The sequence below is a fragment of the Nanorana parkeri genome, unplaced genomic scaffold (assembly GCF_000935625.1).
Source record: "Nanorana parkeri isolate BGI_ZX_2015 unplaced genomic scaffold, ASM93562v1 scaffold80, whole genome shotgun sequence".
Lineage (NCBI taxonomy): Eukaryota > Metazoa > Chordata > Amphibia > Anura > Dicroglossidae > Nanorana > Nanorana parkeri.
In genome coordinates this window covers 1868408-1877529 of record NW_017306348.1, presented here as the reverse complement: position 1 = coordinate 1877529, position 9122 = coordinate 1868408, and positions in this window count along the sequence as shown.

The window sequence follows — 9122 nt, the reverse complement described above, 5'->3', positions numbered from 1 at the left end:
GTACCAAGGGTGGCCTTGTGGGAAATCCGGCCCTGCTGGTGATCCTGCCTTGCTCAGGCACTTCCTGGTAAGGCGAATGCTCTCCCTCCCATTTGTGCTCCAGGGCTTCTGATGAAGGCAGTTTTAACACATTATGTTCTCACTATCAGGAAACCCATCCTGATAAATGCCATTGTTGAAGTACACATAGAAGGGAAGTGGCAGCAAAGGAGCTTCAGGAGAGCAGTAGCACTGAGGTGTAGCGATGATGAAAAAAGAGGTGAAAACTTTTTTTTTTTATTTAAAAAAAAGATGATTATGATACCCAATATTTTAGCATACTTACAGTGATCCATTTAGGGTTTAGATCGACTTTAATATTTCATCTACTGCTGCCGCTATACCACAAGCTAAGAGTGCAGAAATCCTTTTAAAAGATCCATCATGACTGGGTCAGTGCAAACGTTTTATTGGTGAAGAGTAATTTTGCCTAAAAATTCCCCCAACCCTAATTTCAGAACATTCACAACCTCATGTAATTATACACTATATGGCCAAATGTTGGTGGACACCTGAACCATCCCACTTACTATATTGGCACAAGGTAGACACCCTCCAAATGACTGAGTTCCAGTGACGCTGTTAATACTAGACATGTGGGATTCTTTTTGGAAAAATGCATTTTGTGGACTAATTTTTGTTATTCGGATGTATCCGAATTAGCGAATAACAGAAATGACGAATAAAAGCGAATTCGAATTCCCAAAAACAACATTTTGGACGAAATTTGTTAGTAGCAGTCTGTGCGCATTTTCGTTTGTGGACGCATTTTTGTTGTAGCAAAGTGACATTTAAGAAAAAAAATGTTTATGTCACTTTGATGCAACGAAACGAACACGAAACGGAAAAGGAAATGCGTTCAGTCTACCGCTAACGAATTTCGTCTGAATCCGAATCCCGAGACAAATTGACTTTCGGACCCAAATTACGAAATAACACAAAATCCGAATCTAAAAATTGTTTTTGCCGCTGCACATGTCTAGTTAATACTACAGCATATAAAGACATGTGAGACAATTGTGGTAAGTTTGTGGCCCATTACTGTCCCAGCTTGACTGAGCTCCTCTGCACAAAGCCAGCTCCATAAGACATGGTGTGATGACGCTGATATGGATATCCTTGAGTGGCCTACACAGAGTCCTGACCTCAACCCTACTGGACACCATTTGGATCAATTGGAACGTCAAATCTTCTCATCTGACATCAGAACCTGACCTCACAAATGCTCTTTTAGCTAAATGGGTACAAACTCCCACAGGCACAATCCAAAATCTTGAGGAACACCTACCCAGAAGTGTGGAGGCTGTTTTATCCACGGGGGGACTCCGTATCAGTGCCCGTGTTTTGGAAGAGGGATGTCATTCTTAATACGCTTTAATTTGGTATATATGCTGTTTAAATCAAGAATCAGGACTGTTAACAGTATTTAACTTTTTTATTCAAATAAAAAATGTCACAAATATTTTGAATGTTTCATCGCTGCTCAACCAGCAAGTATCTGATATTAATTACTATAAATTACAATAAATACATAAATATATAAATAAATAACGAAATAAATTACATGAATTTATCCCATTTATACAATTAAAATAAATACAATAGCTAATAAATATATTTATAATATTATTGTCATATAAAATCTATTCCAGTAAAGTAATTCACAATGTTTCAGTGCGTTCCATCACATATAAATTATTATAAATAAGAATGCGATTAATATAAATACAACAATACAAATAATAATAGTAACCATGAGCATCATCATATGTTCCAATCACAGATCATGAATGCTAGTAAGATGATGAAAGGTAGACACTGCAGGAGTGAGGGGAGTATACAGCTGCCCCATCATATATGGTGTCCATTCACCTCTGTTCACCTCTTTTAGGCTTCCCTTTTCTTTTTTTCTTTTTCGGTACATGTTTTTTAGGAAGGAGCTGAGGGTCTTTTTTTCTGGATCCATTTCCATCAGACGCTCCCTGAATGAGGGAACCCAAGTCTTCCACCAAAATCCAGACCAGGTTCAGCAGGACATCCTCCTGTAGACATTCTGCAGACATCTAATGAAGAGATGGACAAATGGATGTTAATAAAATATCAGACAACAGGAAGTTCTTAACAAACAATAGAAAACCCATTCAGTGGGCGGCTAATGCTATTGGTGGGGATCCACTTCCTATGAGACCAGTGATGATCTGTAGGCTAAGGTTATGGTGGTGTTCAAAGCCACTTGGCCTTGGAAGCCTCTTGAGATCATTGAGTCTAGATGAGTGCTGTAGTTGAAAAGCCAAGCAGGGAATGCAATTGGAAGTACATAGTTTTTCTCTGTCTCCCACTGGGGAGATTTCCCTCCATTTCCTGCCCTGAAGACACAACAGTAAGTGAAAGTATCTCTCTCCAAAGTGAGGAAAACGCCCTCTTAGGCAGCTGTCATTGTAAAAAGTGTCCCCATTGGAAGATTTCCCCACTATTACTGTGCTGGTGACAGCTCGGTCACGATGGTCACCAGGACAAACACCAGGTGAATTTCCCAAAAAGGGACACAGGTACCAATAAAAACCTGACACTGGTTCTATGCCCTTTTGGCTTAAGATACACTTTAAAACCCAACTGCAGATTTTTTTGGAGTTTTAGGCAGGGTGGAGAAGAATTAGAAGACAAGTTGGGTGTTAATGGCTGTCTAGTTTCCCCATTGGGGATATTTCCGTCACTCCTCTTCTGTTTGACGCCCATCACCTGGACATTTCAGGACATTAAATTCCTTCATCAGGGCTTTAACATGCTGGAACTGTCATATGGATAGTCATCGGTATTGAATCCAATGGTAGAGATATATACAGGTGAAACTCGAATAATTAGAATATCGTGCAAAGTTCATTTATTTCACTAATGCAACTTAAAAGGTGAAACTAATATATGAGATAGACTCATTACATGCAAAGAAAGATAATTCAAGCCGTGATTTGTCATAATTGTGATGATTATGGCTTACAGCTCATGAAAACCCCAAGAACCCCAAATCCACAACCTCAAAAAAGTAGAATATTACATGCAATCAATAAAACAAGGATTGTGCATAGAACAATATCGGACCTCTGAAAAGTACAAGCATGCATATGTACTCAGTACTTGGTTTGGGCCCCTTTTGTAGCAATTACTGCAATTACTTTTGAACGATATTCAAATTATTGGAGTTTCACCTGTATAATTGGAAACACGTTGTTGGAGGATGTAGCCAACTAGTTATGATATTGGCGGATAGAAGACGATAGAGATGAACCAATCAGCATGACAACCAGCCACCTATCATTTTCAGAATCCGCAATGAGAGTTCTATTGGTTGAGGTTTCCTTTGGCAGTTTACTTGCTGAGCACTTGTAACCTGCAGCTGCTCTGTGTTATGTGACCCTTCCCTGTTGTCCTCATTTCCTTCCACCATGGATCCCTCTTCTTATGTTTTATGGACACTTACCCTCTCTGTGTGTTTTGTCAGGTGATGCAGACAGGACTCCATCTCACGGGACTTTGTCACCTCCGGAAAGAAGAAGCAGAAGTAATGAGAGATTTCAGAAGCATGTGTTATGCACAATAAATCATATAGAGGTTCACAAAACCAACACTAATCAAACAATGCTCGATGCATCCTCCACAGTACTGTATATGTTCTATGAAGGCTTTCTTATGTGCTCTCCATCATAATGACACTTACACATTTAGACAGGTCACTCTGCAGACTGGAGAAGGTGTCCAGGTTATGTCTCACCAGATGGGTCACGGTCATATTTTCCAGGACTTTCACGGTCAGGGATACTCGGTGAAGCGTGAGAGCCAATCTCTCCTTCCCCTATAAGGAACATTGAAGCATTTAGTGTGGGCACAGACATAGAGGTCAATGGTTAAGTTAAGCTGGACATACCGCTAAAGCTTTTTCTCGTTCAGCCCCATGCGAAATCACGTGATTCCCAATCAACACTAAACAGCATGCATGGAGAAATCTCTCCTCCCGGCTATTTTATTCTGACAGCTGGCACACGTGAAATACCCAAACAGCTGATTGGATGCAATTGGTGTTTGGCCAACAATTGTCCAACAGGCTCCTTTAAACAAAGTCAATTGAAAAATCCACTATTGTAAAGCCGGTGGTACCGGCAGGTCTACCCATGGATTTAATTTCAGCCGATTCAGCAGGAAACGGACAAAATTCCTGCCAGCTTAACTTTTCTAGCCATTGATCACCTTTACTTGTCTCCAGCAGCAATATAACACTCTCTCGAATGAACATCTCATAGAATCACATGGTTATTGGCAGCTTAGAATGTAAATGGGAACCCCAAACCTTGTGTGTGCAATGGAAAGCAACAGATCCACTTTAGCCTGCATTCACACCTGAGCAAAAAGAAAAAAGCGTGTTTTCAGCGCGTTCTGGTGCGTTTCCATTGAAGTCTATGGGGCCAAGAAGCGCAAAATCTGCCAAAAAGAAGCTCATGTACTTGCTACAAGTGGCGGTCATTTTGCTACAGGCGACATGACGCTCAGATGTGAGCATGACCATTGAAAGTAATGGGGAGCTTTTTTTTGTTGGAGCAGAAAAATCTTCCTCTCGTCATTGTTACTAAATGTTCGTACCGAGGTACAGATATTCAATCACCTGGACAGGAGGAAGAATGAATGGACCAGAAGTGTGGTGACGTCAGCGCACTTGCATACCATTGAGAACTCATTGCCACACCTGTGCCATGGTGGCTGTTCGTATCCCACAGGGGATATTTCCCATTATTTCTTATATGCTGATGTCACAAGGGCACACCTGACGCTGACAACAATTTGCCAATGCAAGGATCACTAGAAGACCTCTTGCCAGTCTCTATGGAAGAGGCAGCCTGGCAGGAAGGGGGGTTTACTAATTATTTGATATTGAGAAGAACTATGAGAAGATAGAGATGGGACAAGCAGTACAATGATCGTTTATAAGACGGGGAAAACTCTTACCTGGATGTCACACTTTGGAATCTTCTTCAGTCGAATCCCATGATGGCAGTCAGGGTTATGTCCCTTAAACTCCTTCAAGAAATAGGAGATGAAATCATTAAAAATCTCCCTTATAATAATGACATTTTTATTATTATCTGCAACCTTTCTCTTTAAAGGATATCTATGGTCAAAAGCTAGAAATAATCTGTATTTCTATATTGAAGTTCTATCCCACTTCTAATAACCATTTCCATCTGGAAGTTTGTAAACTTACTTATGGAATGACGCCCATAGGATGTACTTCCTCAATGCACTGACACAATTTCACTCAGTCCTGTGTATATGCACTTTCTTTGTGTCACCACTCCCACAGAGCCTGCCTTCTGAACTCCAACTCAACGTTTAAACAATGTAACATCATCATGGCTTGCTGGAAGCAATGCATGATGGGATATGTAGTCTTGATAAAAGATTGCATCACATCAAGCAGCAGGGAAAGAGATGCAAAGCACACTGGGAATCAAGCATGTGGTTGAAAGTGATGGGCAGACGGAAGGCAGCACTCACTTGCAATGCCTCATGGGATTTGTAGTTCCACAACAGCTGGAGTGCTGAGGTTGCCTATCCCTGCGATAGAGGTTCTAACCCCCATTCTACTCTATCCAAAAACAGTTTTATCTATAAATATAATTCAAGTTATACAAGTTTCTAGCTTCCCATGACCACCTACCACCACCTGCTTACCTGCAGATTTTGTAGCCCGGTGGCTTGTGTCATGGCTCTGGTGATTATTGGCTTATACTTGGCCATAGCGCAGTTTGTTCTGAGCGGGTGTCCTCTTGCTGAGCCTTGCAGGAAGGCGCTGCACAGCAAAGTGACTGCCACTGTCTTAAGAATGATGTCCATGTCTGTTTAGGTTGTATCTGAAGGCATAGGAAAGAATTATTCAAAACCATAAGAGGATCATACAAGAAATATGGAAGCATTGATCAATATCATGGAATGACTTCATAGCGCAGGATATACACAATCTGTAATGGACAGCAGATAGGACAATAGGTTGCCTCTCACCTTCTCCTTTGCTCTGTGTCTCCCCAGTGTTGGTCGCAAGTTGAAGTAAACTGGCTCCATGTTTCTTCTTCTTTTATACATCTCGAACCAGAAGACGACATTCATTTTCTCAACGTTGAGGTTTCTTTATCTGTCGCGCAGAATGTACGAGAGACAGTGAGGTGACAGAAGTCGCTGGGAACTTTTTATTGAGCTTTCACTTTCCTTTCTAGACAGGTATCAAGGTGAGGCCACGTGACTGAAGATCATTCACCTGTCACACAGCCATCTCCTTCCTCACAAAGCTCTTACATGCTTCTCTCGTGGAGGGAGAGTCCTTCTGTACTCCGTTAAAGTCTTTCTTTTAGCTCTTGGATGACAGATCCTTATAAACAAACATGGTGTTTAAAGGAAAGCTTCTATCAATCCGTGAACTGACCATATTTTCTAGGAAACATTGCTTATATACAAAGGTTCACAGAGCTCATCTCTGACAAAGTCTGACACCCCAATTCCTCCTACCGATTCTAAATTTTGTAAAAAGCTTTCGAAGACTTTTTAACTCTCTGTCTAGTTACTCTCTACAGCACCTCTTTCGGGAGTGAAGACTGGTGAGTTACCTTTATCTTATTGTTACTGCCTCTCGTTGTGATGTCATCACTCTGTCGCTAAAGTCTTCAGGACCTGTGAGGACCCAACTGATGGACATTCAATGGGGAGTGTCAACACCACCAATTTGCAGTCCAGAAAAAAAGGACTTGGAACTCATATCACACAGATTCAGGTAAGAATTTAGGCCATTTATTTAAAGTATTAATAACATAGAATAGTACAAGTCTGTTTTTTTGTTTTTTAATCTACTGGGGTGATTATCTGGGGAGGGGGAGACCCGGCCAGAGTTCAGCTTAAAAATATTTGTTTCTGAAAGAATCAAGTAGGCTGCCAATGTCTGAGGAGTGGGCAACTCAGCAAACGCTAGCATCCACCTGAGGAAGTTTCATGGGAGGAAATACATAGATCAGGGTGTACTGATCCTATGGAGCCAGCAGAGCATCCACTGGTTCTGCCAGAGGATCCATGTACCTTGAGACAAACCTCTATAATTTGGTATTAGACATGGAGGCCAGGTGGTCTACATTTGGCATCCCCCATCTGCAACACAGTTCCTTAAACACCTCAGGGCAAAGAGACCTCTCTACCCGAGTCCAAGCGCTACCGCCTGAGAATACCTGACTACAATTTGTTCTGGAATGTACATGGCTGATAAGGCTGGGACATGAAATTCTGCCCAAGACAAGATCTTGCCTACCTCTTTTGTCATGGAAGGACTTCTGGTTCCTCCCAGATGATGTAAGCAGGGATTTACTCTCTGCTGCCCCAAGGCCAGGCTCCTCAATGCGCCCCCCTCCCTGCCAAACCTCCCCCCTCCCCAATAGAGAATGGCAACCAGATGGTGGGAGCGGCAGGGTTAGTTTTAATTTTTCTTTTAATTTTTTTTTCATACTTTTGTATCACTATTTTTATTAATCTTCTCATCTTTTACTTTTTTTAATCTTATTATTTACTTTAAAGGAGAACTATGGGGTCAGGGCTTTCCCCCATAGTTCTCCTAAGGGTCACAGGAGAACACAAACTAGCGTTCTCCCGTGACCCAAAGCTCAGTATACTGCGAGCTACAGCTCAGGGCAGAGCTACAGTTCGCGGTATACTGAAACGCAGCAGCCGGGGTCGGATCCCGACAATACTGTCTGGATCCACCCAGCTGCGGGATTGACAGCTGGCTCTGCCTATTCAGAGGCAGAGCCAGCTGTGCCCGCCCCCTCCCCAGTCCATTTCGCCAGTCAGCACTGGAGGATCGGACAGGGTGTCCCTGAAAATCACTAGCCTCATATTTTTCCTTTAATTATTTTTATACATTTTTTTCCCTTATTTTTTTATTTACCTTTTTATTTTAATTATCATTTCTTATTATGTTTTACTTATTTTTTTAAATTTTGTATTTATTTTATAAATTTGTATTTTTTTCCACTTAACTTTATTGCTATCACAGAGGAGCTAACAAGCAAATCTGATAGCATTTGGAGGTGACAGGTTCTCTTTATTGAAGCTGTCACTTCCAATTCAGGAGTTCTAACACCGCAGTGTCCTGGAACCTTTTGACAGCTGAGAGGAGAAGGCTGCAAGTGCAGCTCTCCCCTCTCACTGTTTACATGGAACAGAACGGAGAATGGACGCTGGAAGAGAGGCGGCCAGAGAGGAGAGAGGTACACAGCAGGGGGAGGACGCACCTGCAGTCTTATTACAAATGATCTTGACGACATTACCGAGATCACTTGAAGTCGAACAAGTGTCTTCCCTGCTCTACATTTAGCCTTGCTTGCCCAAAGCAACATCTGACAGAGCCCACATAGACTGTTCCTTCTGAGGTTGCGGTGGTATCCCAAAATGGGGATGCCACAAGAGTGCAGCAGGCTAGTATTCAGACATGCAACATCAATACCGGAGGTGCAGTCGAGAGGCCAAAGGGCAGGGCCACAAATTATTATTATACAGGATTTATATAGTGCCAACAGTTTGCACAGCGCTTTACAATATAAGGAAGACATTACAATCACAATACAATTCAAGACAGGATGATAAAGAGGGCCCTGCCCCTGAGGGCTTACAATCTAAAAGGAAGGGGCCGGTGATACATGAGGAGGTAGTTGTCTGGGGATGCATTGTATGAGAATGTGATGGTTGAGTGGTTAGGTTGAGGTGGGATAGGTAGTGCAGAGGCCCACATCAAAATATAGTAATTGTTGATGCATAGGAGAGATGGGGACATGTAGGTAAGCATCCTTGATTTCCACAGAAACCAGAAAGTCTTCCTGTTGAAGGGATGCGATGACAGATTTGGTAGATTCCATGAGAAATTTGAAGACAATCAGAGCTTTGAAATGCAGAATCCGGTGAATGCCCCTTTTAGGCTTGGGAACGCTAAAAAGATTGGAATAAAACCCCCAGAGCTATTAAGAACTGGGGTGATCACACCTTGATGGCGATCAAATCTGTGCGGT